The sequence below is a fragment of the Hyla sarda genome, chromosome 11 (assembly GCF_029499605.1).
Source record: "Hyla sarda isolate aHylSar1 chromosome 11, aHylSar1.hap1, whole genome shotgun sequence".
NCBI lineage: Eukaryota > Metazoa > Chordata > Amphibia > Anura > Hylidae > Hyla > Hyla sarda.
Genome location: NC_079199.1, coordinates 51448704 through 51466807, shown reverse-complemented (window position 1 = coordinate 51466807; position 18104 = coordinate 51448704).

Sequence of the window (18104 nt, the reverse complement as noted above, 5' to 3'; positions counted from 1 at the left end):
CCTCGCCGCCCGTGTTCCCCCCGTGTTCCCCCCGCTCTGTACCGACTTCGATCGGTGCGCAGAGCGGGGGGAAATGAACTCTAACCCCCCCGCCCCCCTCCTGCCATTGGTGGTCAGCCTGGCCGACCAATGGCAGGGAAAAGTAGGGGATGGCAACATTGCCACCTCGCTCCTATGCTTTAGGCTGGTCGGAGCTGTCTCTGACAGCTCCGATCAGTCTTATTTTCTGGGAGATCGGGTCACCAGTGACCCGATTTGCCCGGATCGCGGCAAATCGCAGGTCTGAATTGACCTGCGATTTGCTGCGATCGCCGATATGGGGGGATCTCAGGACCCCCCTAGGCATTGCCACGGGATGCCTGCTGATAGATATCAGCAGGCATCCCGGTCCGATCACCGCTCGGCAAGCTGCAGTGATCGGAAATGTCGAGGGCGTATGGATACGCCCTCCGTCCTTAAGTGACGGGACGCGAGGGCGTATGCATACGCCCTTCGTTCCCAAGGAGTTAATGCATATCACCCCAGTCATGTGGTTGAGAAGTAAAATTAAAGGGATACTCCAGTGGAAAACAATTTTTTTTTTTTAAATCAACTGATGCCAAAAAGTTACACAGATTTGTAAAGTACTTCTATTAAAAATTTTTAATCCTTCCAGTACTTATCTGATGCTGTATGCTCCAGAGGAAGTCGTGAAGTGCTTTTCAGTCCGACCACAGTGCTCTCTGCTGACACCTCTGTCTGTGTCAGTAACTGTCCAAAGCATGAGAAGTTTGCCATGGAGATTTGCTCCTGTTCGTTGCAGTTCCTGACATGGAAAGAGGTATCTGCAGAGAGCACTGTGGTCAGACTGAAAAGAGCAACTCAATTTGAAATAATTTATAAATCTCTTTAACTTACTTGCACCAGTTGATTTAAAAAAATTGTTTCCACCTGATAAGACATTTTATCCCCTATCCTTTGGATAGAGGATAAGATGTCTATGGGCAGAGTATCCCTTTAAGTTGCATTATTAAATTAAATTTGTTATAATAAAATAAATAACACATAATGCATAATAGCAATAACTACCAATAACATTATACATAATACAAATAAATAAAAAAATCCTGGACAATCTTCTTGAGCAGCGTCATCTCCAGTGCCTTTCATCACATCTCTCCATTATAGCATAAAAAGAACCAAAATATCAGCAGCCCTCCATTCCTTCCGATGAATCAGTGCTCGGCTTTATTCATCTTGTGTTACAAGCAGCTATGTTTCAGATGTCTCACACAGCCATTATCAAGCATATAGACACCTTAAACGAGGGACAAGGTTTCTTCCTTGGGACTCCTCTCAACACCCCTGCAGGGAAAATTAATGACTTAGGCTACCTTTGCATTGTCGTTGTGCTCTGTCCCATTAATTATCTATTCGGCTCTTATTTTATGCTGACTGGCCCCAAAAAGGAGTCAGAGCACAACGGACTCCACTGGGTCACCTCTGGGTACCAACGGATCCCATTGACTTGAATGCCGTCCATCGGAGATCCAGTAGTTAACTGGAATTTAGTAGAGAAAAAAAAAATTGCGCATGCACTATTTTTTCCTCTGCTAAAATAGGCGTAATTGTTGACTAAGCTTCACATGGCGGAGCCCCGTGGCAATGTGAAAGAGGCCTTACTATTGTTAGCCACTAGGGGTGGTAACCATGAGACTGACCACATTTGAAGCTAAATTTCTACATTGTGCTGGGTCACTTTGAAATTTCATGTAGGGCTACTCCAGAGGGCAGAGTCAAGGTTATGGTCCACGTCCTTGATCTTGTTTGTAGTTTCTGTGGCTCCCTATACTGGTAGCATAAGTCACCACAGAAACCATGTATAACAGCAGGGATTCCTGTCAAAGAAAGGTGTCCCTGTTCCTGTACTGTATGCAGAAATGTTGTATGTTTAACTGTATGTTTAACTGCGTGCATTCACTTAACATATTTGGTGCCCAAGGAGGTTAGCAACAATGCTGTACACATTGCTACATACACTCTTTACATTCACTGCACCTGGTCTGGAGAACGCAACTGAGCAGTGAGGCATATAATGTATGAATCCAAACTGGCCATTGAATCCAAATCAACTTTGATGGCTAAACTAAATTGAATTTCAGGAGGTGAACTCGTCTCAAGTATTCATCATGATTTTAGTGTACACTCATACTCTCCTCTACTTTTACCATATTTAGATCAGAGTATGATTACAGCTTTGAACCTATGGCGATGGGTTTCCTGGCAGGGCAGGTGTCCATAGTACTTGGCACCGAGGTGGTGTGTCAACAAGCCATTAAAGGGAAGCTTATAAATTTACCAATGACAACTTTCATATGTGTCATGGGACAGGAAGGCATAGGAATAACTGAAGCATTGCTGCATTGTGAGGACCTTTTCATACATATCTTTGTATCTCTGCTACCTGTATACTTGGGGAAAAGGGGAAGATAGAGGATAACAGCGGCTATACTTTATTTCTCAAGGTTTTAAGGTTTTGGCTGAGTTTGTCTAACACCAATCTATTGCCCTTTTTTTTTAATCTACAGTAGAGTACATCATTTTTGTTACTTCTTCGTTGTCAGTTTGGCCTTAGAAGAAATATATCATTTTATGGTGGTTTAAATTGAACCCTAAAGCCTTTTTATAAAATGCCAATATTAGCATACTGAAAATATTCATATATTTCATTTTATTGTATTGAAAAATAGTGTTTTGGGAGATATCTCAGAAATATCTGTGTTTTAGCCATAAAGTAATGTGTGTGCAGTAAAACATAAAAGAATAGAGAATAAAAGAGCAATCAAATTTTAATGATCTGGATGAAATTTGTAGAGTTATCCTCACAGTTTACAGGAACACTTATCATTCTCTGATGATAGGAATTCCCACCAGGAGAAAACAACATTAGAAGGAGGCCTATTATACAAAGAAATGGGAAACATAGCTGTAAAATTCTAAGTTATAGAGGGGTGGGGGGGGGGGGGGCAAAGTGAAGGCCTGCAACGCGGAGCATCTCTCCTTCCAGAGGACTTAGTACATCCATACATTACATAGACAGGCGTCTGATTACAATAAGTGCAATGTAATGCTTTCTTTATCCTCTGGTGGCGCTGCAGAGCAATTGAACACTTACCGAACACTGATAGATAATGCAGTATAAAGTAATGTGAACATTTATTTTAGATTCTTATCTTCTTTGAATTAGGGTTTAAATGAATTATTTGCTTTTTACAGTCACGTAATGGTACGATATGTAGAGAAAAAAATAGCAGCACTCACTCCGATGCCACGTTGCTGTTTATTCATGGCATTTGTGGAAACGGACACAGATCAGTGGATGCGTCCCACTACGTGGGCAGTCTGCCCAAAAGCAGCCATTCCGACCCCCGACAGATACATAAAGGAGGCATATCTGATGCCGCTCCGTGCGAAGGTTGACACGTCCCCTTCAAGCAGACTGCCGGGGCCCTGTTGAGGAGATTGCGGGGGGTCCCAGTGGTCGGACCCCCTTGATCTATAACTTATCCCCTATCCTTTGAATAGGGGATAAGTCATTTTTCACTACACTACTCCTTTAAATCCATTCCTAGCTTTGGCTTCAAAAACTTTCTCAAAATCCTGAGTGCAGGAACACATCATACATAGAAGGACCTGATGATAAACTAAGCTGTAACCTGTGGGGAAGCCTGGCATTAAGTGTTCTATTCTCCATGAGCACCACCACAAGTGCGATGAATTATTACACAGATCATATTTAAATCAATCAACCATTCATATAATGCATGGTTGTTTTGGGTTCTCTGAAAATTCAGACAATTTTTGTAGCTGCTCTTGGTCCTAGTAGATATATGTTGGTCTTGAATAGGGGAGAACCCTGGATTGAAGATGTTCACCAGGCAATTGACATTGATGGCTTATCCTCAGGCACCCAAACAGTCAGCTGTTTAGTTTCAGCATACACACAGATTGGAAGCTCTGGTGCCATTCAGTCTAGTGGTGGAGCAGGGTTACAGCAGTGCAGCTCTCCATCACTTTAATGGCTAGAGATGAGTGAATCGAAATTGACAAACCCGAATTAGTTACAAATTTCATGAAATATTCGATTCGCAATGAATGCGAATATTACAGCAATTCTATCTCACAAATCTCTTCATTAAACTCCATTTACTGTGGTCCAGACTCCAGGGCATCTGAAATGGCGGATCCACGTGTCAGAACATGGGGCAAGGAATGCTGGGAAGGCAAGGAGGGAAGGGAAGTAGGCGGGATGACCTTGAATCACATGCAGGATGCAGCCTATCAGCAGCCAGTCACCCCTGTGATGTCACAGCCCTATATATTCGGCAGCCATTTTGCGGCTCGTCATATTATTCATTACACTGCATAGAGATAGGACGGACATCGCTCTATGTTACACTGAAAAGCTCATTCCAGCAGCGTTTCCCTTTCTAATCACATCAGCGTTCTGGTGGACATCAGTGTTCTTTTCCCTGAAATGGATTACTGCAGCCATAAACCTCCCAGTCACTTTCTTCAGCATTGTATTACAGAGAGGGGGCAGAGAGCTGTGTGTTTCCTCAACTTCATAAAACTTAGCAGAGGAGGACACAATTATGTGTCTTTGTTCCACAACAAATCATCTGCTGGTTATACTAGTCTGTAGACTGTATAATACCTGCAGTCCATTCCTAATAGTCTTTGACAGAGTGAAAATTTGTGTTTAGTACACAGCTTTTTTGTGCTGCAGCACTGTTGTGTTCTGCTGTGGTTGTGCAAAAATAAAAAAAATTTAAGCGTACTGTACCGCATTTTTCTGCCCTCATAAGTGCATGCCACATACGTACATCTAAGTAGTGTACTATTTTGTACCTTTTCATCTGTAAAGGGCCTTCATACTGTGAAAGTCCAGGCAAAAGTAATCACCAGCTGGTGTTTTACTAAAATAGGTTTTTTTAAGCGTACTGTACCGCATTATTCTGCCATCATAAGTGCATACCACATACCTACATCTAAGTGTTGTACTATTTTGTGCCTGTTAATCTGTCCTGGGTCTACATACTGTAAAAGGACAGTCAAAAGTAATCACCGGCTGGTGTTTTCCTCAAAATATTTTTGAAGTGTACGGTAGCCCATTTTTCTGCCCTCATAAGTGCATACCCCATACCTAAATCTAAGAAGTGTACTATTTTGTGCTTGTTAATCTGTCAAGGGCCTGCATACTGTGAAAGTCCAAGCAAAAGTAATCACCGGCTGGTGTTGTACTCAGATACTTTTTAAGTTTTCTGTAGTGCATTTTTCTGCCCTCATAAGTGCATACCACATATCTACATCTAAGCAGTGTACTCTTTTAACCCCTTAACGACACAGGACGTACATTTATGTCCTAAGCATAACCGCGAGCATCGGAGCGATGCCCGGATCATGCGCGGCTGATCGCAGCAAGGGACCCGCTTGTAATGGCGGACATCCGCGATCCCGCCGATGTCCGCCATTAACCCCTCAGATGCCATGATCAATACAGATCATGGCATCTGCAGCATCGCGGTCACTAAAATGGATGATTGGATCGCCCGCAGCGCTGCCGCAGCGCTGCTGCAGCGATTTGATCATCCAGCACGGCAGATGGAGGTCCCCTCACCTGGCTCCGCTGCCTTCCCGGTGTCTTCTGCTCTGATCTGCCTTCCCCCAGACCAGAGCAGAAGATGACCGATAATGCTGATCAGTGCTATGTCCTATACATAGCACTGAACGGTATTAGCAATCAAGTGATTGCTATAAATAGTCCCCTATGGGGACTATTAAAGTGTAAAAATAAAAGTTAAAAAAAGTTAAAAAAAAAAAAGTAAAAAAAAAAGTGAAAAAAACCCTCCCCCAATAAAGACCAAAATTGGCCCATTTTCCCTATTTCAACCCCAAAAAGTGTTAAAAAAAAATGTATGCCCTCATAAGTGCATACCACATACGTACATCTAAGTACTGTGCTATTTTTTACCTGTTAATCTGTCAAGGGCCTAAATACTGTGAAAGTTCAGGCAAAAGTAATCACCTGCTGCTGTTCTAGACAAATACTGTTTTAAGCGTAGTGAAGAGTATTGTACTCCCCTCGTATGCGCACTAAGTGTGTCACGCTGAGAAGTGCCAGGACGTGCACAGAGCAGTGGCAGAGGCGTAAATTCATCAGGCAGAGGTCGCAGCAGAATAGGGGTGAGTGGCAGCATGAGTCACAGCGAGAGGCCTGAGCTCCTGGTATCAGCTAGCAGTCGTGTCTTGACCAACAACCCATCTGCCATCACCGATTGGTTAACACGGTCATCCACTTCATAAAAAGTGACATCTGATACCCCCAGTCAACAGTCAGTGGGTTCCTCAGACACAACCCTCATGGCATGTGGGTTGTGTTTAAGGGGCAGTCCCTGTCCTCCCATTGCCTCTGTCCTATGCTGTTCCCTCCCCTACAGAAGTATCTTATGCTGTGGGTTCAGCTCCACTATTCATTGAGAATGATCTAATAGAGGACAGTCAGCAGCTACTGCCCAGCCAAGAAGTGGAGTAGACATCTGCCGCTTCCTCCACTAGGTGGGCAAGTAGTGATGAGGAGAGTGACGTGGGAGGCATTGTTGCCAGGGTTCAGGGTCCTGAAGCAGATACTGTTGAGGAACCTGAGGAGGACATCAGTGATGTGCAGACACTTGTTGATGATGGTGATGTAGATCGCAATTGGGAGCCAGGTGCAGAAGGGGCTTCATCATCATCAGGAGAAGAGAGTTGGAGGCTGCCCGTGAGACAGCAGCTGAGCCAGCAAGGTGGTAGCACGGTTGGCAGTCAGCATGGTGACAGAAGTGGAAATTCTGGAGCCAAACGTGCCAGGGGAAGAACCCCTGCTTTGCGGCAGCCAACCTTCCCGGGAGGTAGTAGAACAGGGGTTCCTGGAGACGGCAGCAGTAGCAGTCAAGTAATGCGGACTGTTGGTGGGAAAATCAGCTACATGGCGGTGTGGCAGTTTGTCATCAAGCATCCTGAGGAGGTTCACATAGCCACATGCAAGATATGTCGGCAGAAGGTGAAGCGTGGCCCGGGTCCCAATGTTGACACCATGGCTCCGATGTGGCGCAGCCTGCTGCATCATCCAGTGGCATGCCGCTCCCTCTTTCAGCCAGCCAAGGCTCCACCACCTCAACCAAAGGGAGCTGTGTGTCATACCCTCCTTATGTCGCTCCAAATGCTCCTGCTCCTCCTACTTTAAGTCAGCCATTCCGCAAACAATCCATCGGCGAAGCCATGTCCAAGAGACAAAACTATGCGCCCACTCATCCAATAGCGCAGAAGCTGAATGTGCTCTTGTCCAAGAGCCTGGTGCTGCAGTCCCTCCCTTTTCAAGTGGTGGACTAAGCACCTTTCAGAGAACTGATGGCTTGTGCCGAGCTGAGGTGGAGAGTGCCAAGCCATCATTTCTTTGCGAAGAAGGCAGTACCAGCCCTGCACAATTTTGTAGAAGAGAAGGTAGTCCAGTCCTTGAGCCTGTTGGTGTGTACCAAAGTGCATGGCAGCGCCGACGTCTGGAGCTGTAAATATGGTCAAGGACAATACATATCCTTTAAGGCTCACTGGGTGAATGTGGTTCCTGCACAGCCACAATACCAACTTGGACAGGTCACGAAGCTTCCTCCTCCACACTCTCAGGCCTTTGGTCCTGTGACAGTGTGCGACTCCTCCTCCACCATCTCCTCAGCCTCCACTGCCAGACAAGTCTCTGTGGCCCTTCAGCATACCATGTGTGCAGGGCACAATGATGTCACGCTGATTTTCACATGGTTTGCCTTGGCGAAAAGAGTCACACAGGGAAGGAACTGCTAAAAGTAATTTGTAAAGAAATTGTAGCATGGCTTAATGCCCTAAATCTGGAAATGGGAACCATGGTGACTGACAATGGGAAGAACATCTTGCATGCACTGCGCCTGGGAAAGATGAGCCATGCACCCTACATGGCACACATGTTCAATCTGGTTGTGAAGCAGTTCCTGAAGTGTTCCCCCCATTTGCAGGACATCCTAACAATGGGAAGGAAACTTTGCATGCACTTCAGCCACTCGTACACCCTCCTTGAGCTGCAGCGTCAGAACGGTATCCCCCAACATAGTCTGGTTTGTGACATTGCCACACGTTGGAATTCCACCCTCCATATGTTGGACCGACTGTACGAACAGAGAAAAGCCATTACCGATTTCTTGATGATCCAAGCGGATAGGGGTACTCCTCTGAGTAACTTCAATGTGAACCAGTGGCAGCTCATATGTGACACGGAAGCCACATTATTGGTAAGTCGCCAGGATTACGGTATGAATGGCATCATTCCACTGCTTCATTTCTTACAACACGTGTTGGAAACGATGGTTGATCAGGGCACTGGAGATGTGGTGCCCACATCTCACACCCACCTGAGCCCTGTGGGGACTGAGCTGGAGGAGGAGGAGGGGGAGGGGCACAGCGGAGCACATTTTAAGTTTTGCCAAATGGGCTGTTTTTCTAATAATCTGACAGGAAAGGCGAAGCAGGAGGAAGTAGAGGAGCTAGAGGGTTAGGAGGAAGGCGAGAAAGAGGAGGCAGACACACCGTGGCAGTATGCAGTGGAGATGGAGGCAAGGAGACCTGTCGTGTCACTTGCATAAATGGCACGATCCATGCTCACTTGCTTTCGTAGTGACAGCCGAATTGTCACCATTCGGCAGCAGGATGACTTCTGGATCTCCACCTTATTGGACCCTCGCTACCGCTACAAAATAGGGGCCTTTATTACACCCACTGTGAGGGAGGACAAAGTAACCTACTACAGAGGCATCCTATGTAATCAGTTGGCCGATGCTGGTTCCATCGTCCCTCCTCTCGCCGGTCTGAATCGGGGGGACCCCTGCACTCACCTTCCACTGCCATAGCTGCTGGGGAGGGGTGGAATGGCATGAGCTGTACCAGTTCCATCAGCAGCAGCCTGAGTCTACAGTCACTGATAAATAGATTTCTTCACCAGCATAGTGAAGCAACTCATCAGCAGCAGGTACACCTGGAGCAGCATCGGAACCAGCAGGTGGTGGCATACCTTGACATGCCCATGCCAACACACCTTGAAGATCCGCTGAACTTCTGGGCAGCCAAACTTGATTTGTGGCTGCCACTAGCAGAGTTTGCCCTGGAAAAGCTGTCCTGCCTGGCCAGTAATGTGCCATTAGAGCGGGTGTTTAGTGCGGCGGGGGCCATAGTCACCCCAAGGAGAACTTGTCTGTCCACGAACAAAACCTGTGAAGGTCTAAATTGTTCCTCAAGTTGCAGGTGATGAGGGCATTCCCCCTGTATGCCCCGCCATGCCAAGTCGTGCCCTGTAGACTGTCAAATGTTATACAAATACTGTGCAAATTGGGGGCTTGTGCTAAATTATGGGACTTTTGGCAGTCTGCGCCACTCATGAAGATTGATATATTGATGTTGATATTGTCACCCAGTTATCCCACATGTAGATATAAATTTTCTGGGATACAAAACCTATTTTCATGAACTATATGTGTTGTAGGTTCTCTGGTCATTTTACATTGATGTCCTATCAAAAGGAACAGAGCAGTGCCAACACTCAGCATCTATCCCAATCAGCTATTAAGCATATACACTTTGAAAAAGGCCACAAGCCAACTCACCATTCAGTATCTATTGGTGGCATTAGGTTACTGTTGCATAGCTGCCATTTATAGAGATGAGTGAACTTTTCAAAAATTTGATTCAGACAATTTGCCGAATTTTTCCCAAAAATTCACTTATATCCGAATTTATTTGCGGCAAATCTATATTAAAATGACTATTTCTAGACTACAGAGAGCCTCAATAGGGGTGTAGAACACTTTGCTTTGTTCTAACACGCAGAATGACATGCAGATTACAGGCATCGCTTCTAGAAACACTGCCGCAGAGTGGCACAATGACAGAGCCTGGAGGTGGCATTAGTATGAGGAGAGTATATAGTGGCTGAATGACACAGTGTGGAGGTGTTGGCAGCATGAGGACACCATACAGTGGCTAAATTACACAGTGTGGAGGTGTTGGCAGCATTAGGAGACCATATAGTGGCTGAATGACACAGCTTGGATGTGGCTGAAGCATGAGAAGACCATATAGAAAACTCTGTGTCTGCTTAACAATGTTCCTCTAGACTTTCTGTCTCATCATATAACTGATCTTGACCTCTGCTCCTGATAGATAAGGGTACACTAGTGGCACAAGACCTCATTAGCCCACATGGAAGTTCTCATTTCCAATCTCTAAGTGAGAAATATGCCCTCCCACACAGGGACTTTTATAAAAGCTTTCAGCTTCGAAGTTTATTAACTATGGATTTCAGACACTCAATTAAATTATCTGCAGTTGTGTATTCTACAAAAAAAGGTATCACTTTCTTCTACATACTTTTAGATGATAAAACGAGTCCTACAAAATTCTCTTTCATGGAGAAATGGGAGGCAGACCTAAAAACTACATTTACCATTGAACTGTGGCTCAAATCCTTGCATTCACTTAGAAAATTGTTTCACTGTACGAACCACCAGGAGGCCATTGCCAAATCTATTTAACGCTGGTATTACACACCTGCTCAATTCCGAATGCTCTAACCTTTGCTGGCATAATTGTGGACATGTGGGTACACTACTCCATACACTATGGGCATGTACAAAACTACACCCTTTATGGACAGGTGTATCCATGTTGTTGAAGAGATTTCCATCTATCATCTAGCCTGGCCCTATTATTGCTAGACTTGGATCATCTACTCACACAGGTCTGTACCCTGGTAGCTTTTATTTTAATGGCTGCTAAACTCCTAATCACCATGAGATGGAAGTCTGCAGACATTCCAACCCTAATGGAGGTTAATAATATGCTCAATGTATTTTGTACATAGAAGAGGATATATTCCTTGGCCCATGGCCAGCATGTTAAATACCTTAGACACTGGGGACCATGGCTGTCCAGCCCTCACTACCCATCCCACAAACAAAACTGACTTTATTTCCTTGCTATGTAAATTATGGTCATACTGTCTGCTATTTATGATAGAGTAGGGCAGATATCTGTTGTAGTCATTATAGATCATTGTTTCAGTCCGATGGAGATGGTCCAATATTGGGCAATATCTTATGTTCCTGTGACTAATCTGCTCATATAACTTTTTATTTATGTGTGATTATTACTTTGTTATTCTTTATTGTACACGCCCGACAGAGGCATCTATTTGTTTTGACATTATGATTTATGTTACTCATGCGATTTATGTCGTGACATGATGTGTCACTCTATTCCTTTGAATTCTTTGTACTGTTGTTATATATTTTGAAAATAAAAACTATTTGAAATAAAAATAAAAAAAACATAGTACTTTTGTTTTCACTTCTAGCACCTATATGGAAAATTCAGCTTTGCACGTGGACCCTCAATCAAACACAAGCAAAATTTATTTCACGGTTACCTATAGAATCTTTTGGTGGGAAGTTAATGGATTTCATGACATGTAGAAAAGGTTTTAGCCTCCATTATCAATCAGTTAAAATAAATTTTTATGGTCCAGTGTCAAATACAGAGTCTGAGGGGTGGAGCATGACACTGGGATTCAAACAAAACCAAAGAGAGAATCCCTGTGTCATGCTCCACCCCCTCAGGACTGGCACTAGGTATAATACAGTGTTATAGTTTTGCCTGCAGGGATCCTTTAAGATACATTTTCAGATTTTCTACATTTACTTGTTTGAGATCTGAATTCGGATCATGCATTATATCTTTGCCTCGTCTTCTAAACTGATATTTCTGAAAAACCATAAAAGTCAAGAAAATGGAGAGATTACTGTATGACTCTTTAACTTTGTCTAAAGTTCAGCAAAAGATTCAATGCCGAGAATAACCACTTGACTACAGAAATTATTCTGCTCACATAGGGAAAAATAGGAACGAAAAAATACCCAAATGGGAGCAATGGATGTTTTGCAAGTCTAATGTGTAATATTTGAATAATTCTTGCTGAGACCAAGTGAATAGAGAAATGATTAACAAAAATGAAAGAAAAACAGCCCAGAAACAAGTGCAAAAGTTGTCTCACCGAGGATATAAGAATGTAAAGTATGTGCCCTCTGCCATGGTGTACATTGCTGTTATCATAAGGATAGGATTCCACTTGTTTTTTTGGGGCAAAAACTCCCAAACTGCCACACAGAGTTTTTCCGTTGCAAAAAAAAAAATTGTCAGCAGGTAGTCAATAGGGAATTTTATGATCACTGGCAGTTTCCCAAAATCGCAACATGCTGAGACAATGGTGTTTTTCCTCGAATTTATTTTCAAAGAAATAGAAGTCTCTAAGAGGGAGAAAGAAAAATGCAATTTGCTTCTTTGGTGTTTTTGCTGCCAAAGCACAAAGTGGCGCCATCTACAGAGATGAAAAGGGGTGAATAGCATTCCTGTATACTATCCCTGCTACTAACAGGACTGAGCTGTGCCAGCAGTTATATATCACAGCTCAGGCATACCCCCTGCCCCATAAGAACATACAGTAAAGCAGTGTGTTGTGCTGCGTAACTTAACTCTTTTGTCAACATACAGTAATCCAGCAATCTATATAGAATGCTGCCTTACTGTAACCCCTTGCTGGGTTTAGAACTCTGCAAGCAAGGATAGAGTTAACTTCCGCTACTGAGCATAGCTCGTTAACTGCACTGTATATAGTGATAAGAGGTCCACTTACCTACCTTCAATTAAATGGTTAACAATGGGTGTGTCTTTTTTTTTTTGTCATAATTTTTTTTAAGGTGTGTTGTGTTTTTATTAAATGTACAGGCTTAGTATTGGAAGCCACTACTAACCTGGGACTTAAAGGGTACCTCTCATCAAAAAAACTTTTGATATATTATAGATTAATGTATGCAGAATAACTTTACAATTGCATGTTATTAAAAAATATGCTTCTTTCTATTTAATTTTCCACTTTGAAGAAATGACCACTAGGGGTCTCCCTACCAGTCCTGGCAGCAAGCATTTCAGACTCATGCCGGAGTCCTAAACACTACGAGCTGATAGTCTGCTTTGTTCACAAAGGAGAACACTCAGAGCTGCCAGCCTGCTTTGTTCACAGCCTGTTTGGCTGTGAACAAAGCAGGCTGGCAGCTCTGAGTGTTTAGGACTCCAGCATGAGTCAGAAATGCTTGCTGACAGGACTGATCGGGACAAATACAATAGAAAGAAGCATATTTTTCATTAACATGCTATTGGAAAGTTATTCAACATTCATTAATCTAAAATATATCAAAAGTTTATTTGATGAAAGGTACCCTTTAACATTAGCCCGCAAAACTGGTAGCACTGACCTCCAATTACTATCCTGTACCCACCGCCACAGTGGTTCCAGGCAGAGCCGGTACCAAAAGGCCCGGAGAGTCAAAAATGGGGCTCCTGGGCCTAGCTGGTAACAGGCTGGCATTATTTATGCTGGGGTGGGCCAAAAACATTAGTCCTTGTCCTACCTGTTAACATCAGGCTGTTGCTTGGTGTCTGGCTAATAATGATAAAAGTGGGAACCACACAATTTTTTTTTTAAATTTAATTTATTTGCTTTTGACAAAAAAACATGTGGTTCTCCCTATTTTCATTATGAAAGTGCTAGTGGTCCCAAAAATGCCCAAGAGCAGGGACAAAACAATAAACCCAAAAATAGCAAAGTGGGTTTTGCGTTTAACAATTCCGTATTGTCTCCATGCCAACATCTGGCTGCTTTGGCAATTGTGGCATTTTTTGTGGAGTTTTGCCCCAAAAAAAAACAAGTGGAAAACTGCTGCAGTCTTGATTTGAAGAAGGATAGACAGACAGGCAGACAAACAGACAGCCAGACAGATAGATAGACAGACAGACGGATAGATAGATAGATCAGTGGTGTTGCTAGGGTTGGTGTCACCCAGTGCGGTAGAAAATGGTGTCACCCCATACCTCCCCCCTCCCCCCAGTAAGTTTTTAGCCTGTTGTGACAGAAACCACTGTTGTAGCGCATTGTGAGAAATTCCAGTATAATAATCAGATATACCAGTTGCCACAGAATAGGAAAGTGTTAAAGAAGTTTTCACTATTTAAATATACAGCTCCCAGAATTACTTAAAGGGGTACTCCACTGGAAAACATTTTCTTTTATATCAACTGGTGGCAGAAAGTTAAACAGATTTTTAAATTACTTCTATTTAAAATCTTAATTCTTGCAGTACTTATAAGCTGGTGTATGCTCCACAGGAAGTTGTGTAGTTCTTTCCAGTCTGACCACAGTGCTATTTGCTGACATCTCTGTCCATGTTAGGAACTGTATAGAGCAGGATAGGTTTTCAATGGGGATTTGCTCCTACTATGGACAGTTCTTGACATGGACAGAGGTGTCAGCACAGAGCACTGTGGTCAGACAGAAAATAAATTAAAAAAGAAAAGAACTTCCTGTGAATCGCTTATACAGCAGCTAATAAGTACTGGAAGGATTAAGATTTTTAAATAGAAGTCATTTACAAATCTGGTTAACTTTGTAGCACCAGTTGATAAAAAAAAAATGTTTTCCAGTAGAGTACCCCTTTGAGCAGTGGTGAGGTTATGCTGGGAGTTGTAGTTTCACTCACCATAACTGTAGAACTGACAAGTGACTACAGCTCTGATAGGACATAGAGAGGAGAATGTACAATTGTTACGCCGAGCGCTCCGGGTCCCCGCTCCTTCCCAGAGCGCTCACAGCGTTCTCCTATTCGCAGCGCCCCGGTCAGACCTGCCGACCGGGTGCGCTGCGATAATGTTCCCAGCCGGGATGCGATTCGCGATGCGGGACGCGCCCGCTCGCGATGCGCATCCCGACTCGCTTACCAGACCCGTTCCCCGTCTGTGCTGTCCCGGCGCGCGCGGCCCCGCTACCTAGGGCGCGCGCATGCCGGGTCTTTGCGATTTAAAGGGCCGGTGCGCCACTGATTGGCGCATGAGGTTTAAATCAGTACCTTCACCTGTGCACTCCCTACTTATACCTCACTTCCCCTGCACTCCCTTGCCGGATCTTGTTGCCATTGTGCCAGTGAAAGCGTTTCCTTGTGTGTTCCTAGCCTGTGTTCCAGACCTCCTGCCGTTGCCCCTGACTACGATCCTTGCTGCCTGCCCTGACCTTCTGCTACGTCCGACCTTGCTCTTGTCTACTCCCTTGTACCGCGCTTATCTCAGCAGTCAGAGAGGTTGAGCCGTTGCCGGTGGATACGACCTGGTTGCTACCGCCGCTGCAAGACCATCCCGCTTTGCGGCGGGCTCTGGTGAATACCAGTAGCAACTTAGAACCGGTCCACCGACACGGTCCACGCCAATCCCTCTCTGGCACAGAGGATCCACCTCCAGCCAGCCGAATCGTGACAACAATGATATCAGTGACTACAGGAGACGTCTTCTCTATAGTTTTCCCTTATCTAATTCAGATGGTACATACCGCCAGGACTAAAACTTCTGTCTGCAGAATGTGACGCCCAGACGTCTCCTCACTATGTCAGCGCATTCTCATCCTCTATATGAAAACAAGTATTATTATAAACCTGCCAGACACTGTATCCTCTAAATATAATACTACTATACACTATACTCTTTGATTATAAACCTTCCATACACCGTACCCTCTGAATATAATACTACCACACACTGTACATTCTGAATATAATACCAACACATACTGTACACTCTGAATATAAATCTGCCACATACTGTACCCCTGAATATAATACTGCCACACACTGTACCCTCTGAATATAATACTACCACAAACTGCGCTCTCTAAATGTAACGTTGCCATACAGTGCACCCTCTGAATATAATACCACAACCGCAGTAACACCCCTCAACATCCGTTAGCTGATGCTAGTTTGGTGGTGTTGCTAGTGGATGATGGGGGTGCTAATACTGGGGGGGGTGTTGCTGGAGGATGATGAGGGTGCTACTGGCCACCCCCCCTGGCAGTATCACCCCCATCATCCATCGGCAGGATCATCCTCCTGGCAGGAGCACCACCATCATCCACCATCAGGATCCGCTGATGGAGGTGCTACTGCTGGGGGGAGGGGGGGGGGGGTTGCTGATGAATGATGAGGGTGCTACTGCCAGGGGGGAGCATTAGGTAGGAAGCAGTTCCTCCACATTAGGTAGGTAGAAGTTTCCCCACATTAGGTAGCATATTTTCCCCACATTAGGCAGCATAGATTCCCCACATTTGGTACCAGTTCCCCCACATTAGGTAGGTACCAGTTACCCCACATTAGGTAGCAATTTCCCCACATTAGGTAGCACAGATTCCCCACATTAGGTAGCACAGATTCCCCACATTAGGTAGCAATTTCCCCACATTAGGTAGCAGTTTCTCCACATTAGGTAGCACAGATTCCCCATATTAGGTAGCATAGACTCCCCACATTTGTTAGCACAGATTCCCCACATAAGGTAGCAGTTTCCCCACATTAGGTAGCATAGACTCCCCACATTACGTAGCATAGACTCCCCACATTAGGTAGCATAGACTCCACACATTTGGTAGTAGTTTCCCCACATTAGGACGCAGGTTCCCCACAATGGGTCAAAGTCTCCCCACATTAGATCGCTGGTTCAACCCTCCCCCCCCCCCACAAAAAAAACACATACAACACAGAGAGACACACACACACACAGTCAGAGAGATACACACTCACAGACAGACACACACACAGATCCACAGTCACACACACACACACAGGGTCACACACACACAGAGTCACACACACACACAGAGTCACACAGTCACACTCACACACAGTCACATACACACACAGAGTCACACATTCACACACAGTCACATACACACACAGAGTCACACACACACACACAGAAAATAAGGCATACTTGGCACACCAGAAGGCCTCCTACATAATTCCAATACAAGAAATAATTGTGGGCAGGGGTGTAGCTTAAAGCTCCTTGGTCCCCCTGCAACACACACACACACAGTCACATACACACACACACAGAGTCACACAGTCACACACACAGTTACACACACACACACACACACAGCGTCACACACAGTCACATACACACACACACCCACACAGAGTCACACACAGACAGAGACACACAGACAGAGATAGAGAGAGACAGACACACTCACCCATCCAGCGCAGTGATCCTTCTCTCCGGGCGCCCTGCAAGTGACGTCACTGACGTCCCATGCGGTGGGGCTGACGGACGGGCGCATAGCGGCGATGAAGGCCGGGGGTGCTGACGAACGGGCGCACAGCGCAGGTGAAGGCCGGGGGGGTGCTGATGGACAGGCGCACAGCGCAGGTGTAGGCCGGGGGGGGGGGAGTGCTGACGGACGGGCGCACCGCACAGCGCAGGTGAAGGCGGGGGGGGGGGGTATGCTGATGGACGGGAGGTCGGTCGGGCACAGATGGGGGGAGTCGGTGTAGCTGGGGAGGGGCGGGGTGGGTGCTGCGGAGCGTCTTTGTGTCACCCCATTAGGTTGGTGTCACCCGGTGCGGGCCGCACCCCCCGCACCCGGGTCGCAACGCCACTGAGATAGATAGCCAAGAAAATGAAGGAGTTGAGAATAATATCTGTGGAATGAGCAAGCTTTGGCCAACTGCTATAGAGGATGTTATGGTACCTTAATAGAAAAAAAGTAGAAGAATTGCAAATACAAAACTACATAAAGTGATAGACAGATAGATAGATATGAGATAGATAGAAATAAGATAGATAGATATGAGATAGATAGAAATATGATAGATAGATATGTAGATAGATATGATATAAGATAGATAGATAGATAGATAGATAGATAGATATGAGATAGATAGAACATATAGGAGCCAAATGGACAGAGACACAGATAGATGGATATAAAAATAAACACTTTAAAATAAGAATCTACAGCATTTATCTTCATTCATCAAATAAAGGTTACAAAGCAACAAAAGTCAATGAAATTATTTGTCGATAATCACTGTGGCCACAATCCATCAGGCTGCTGTTCTCATTCAATTACACTG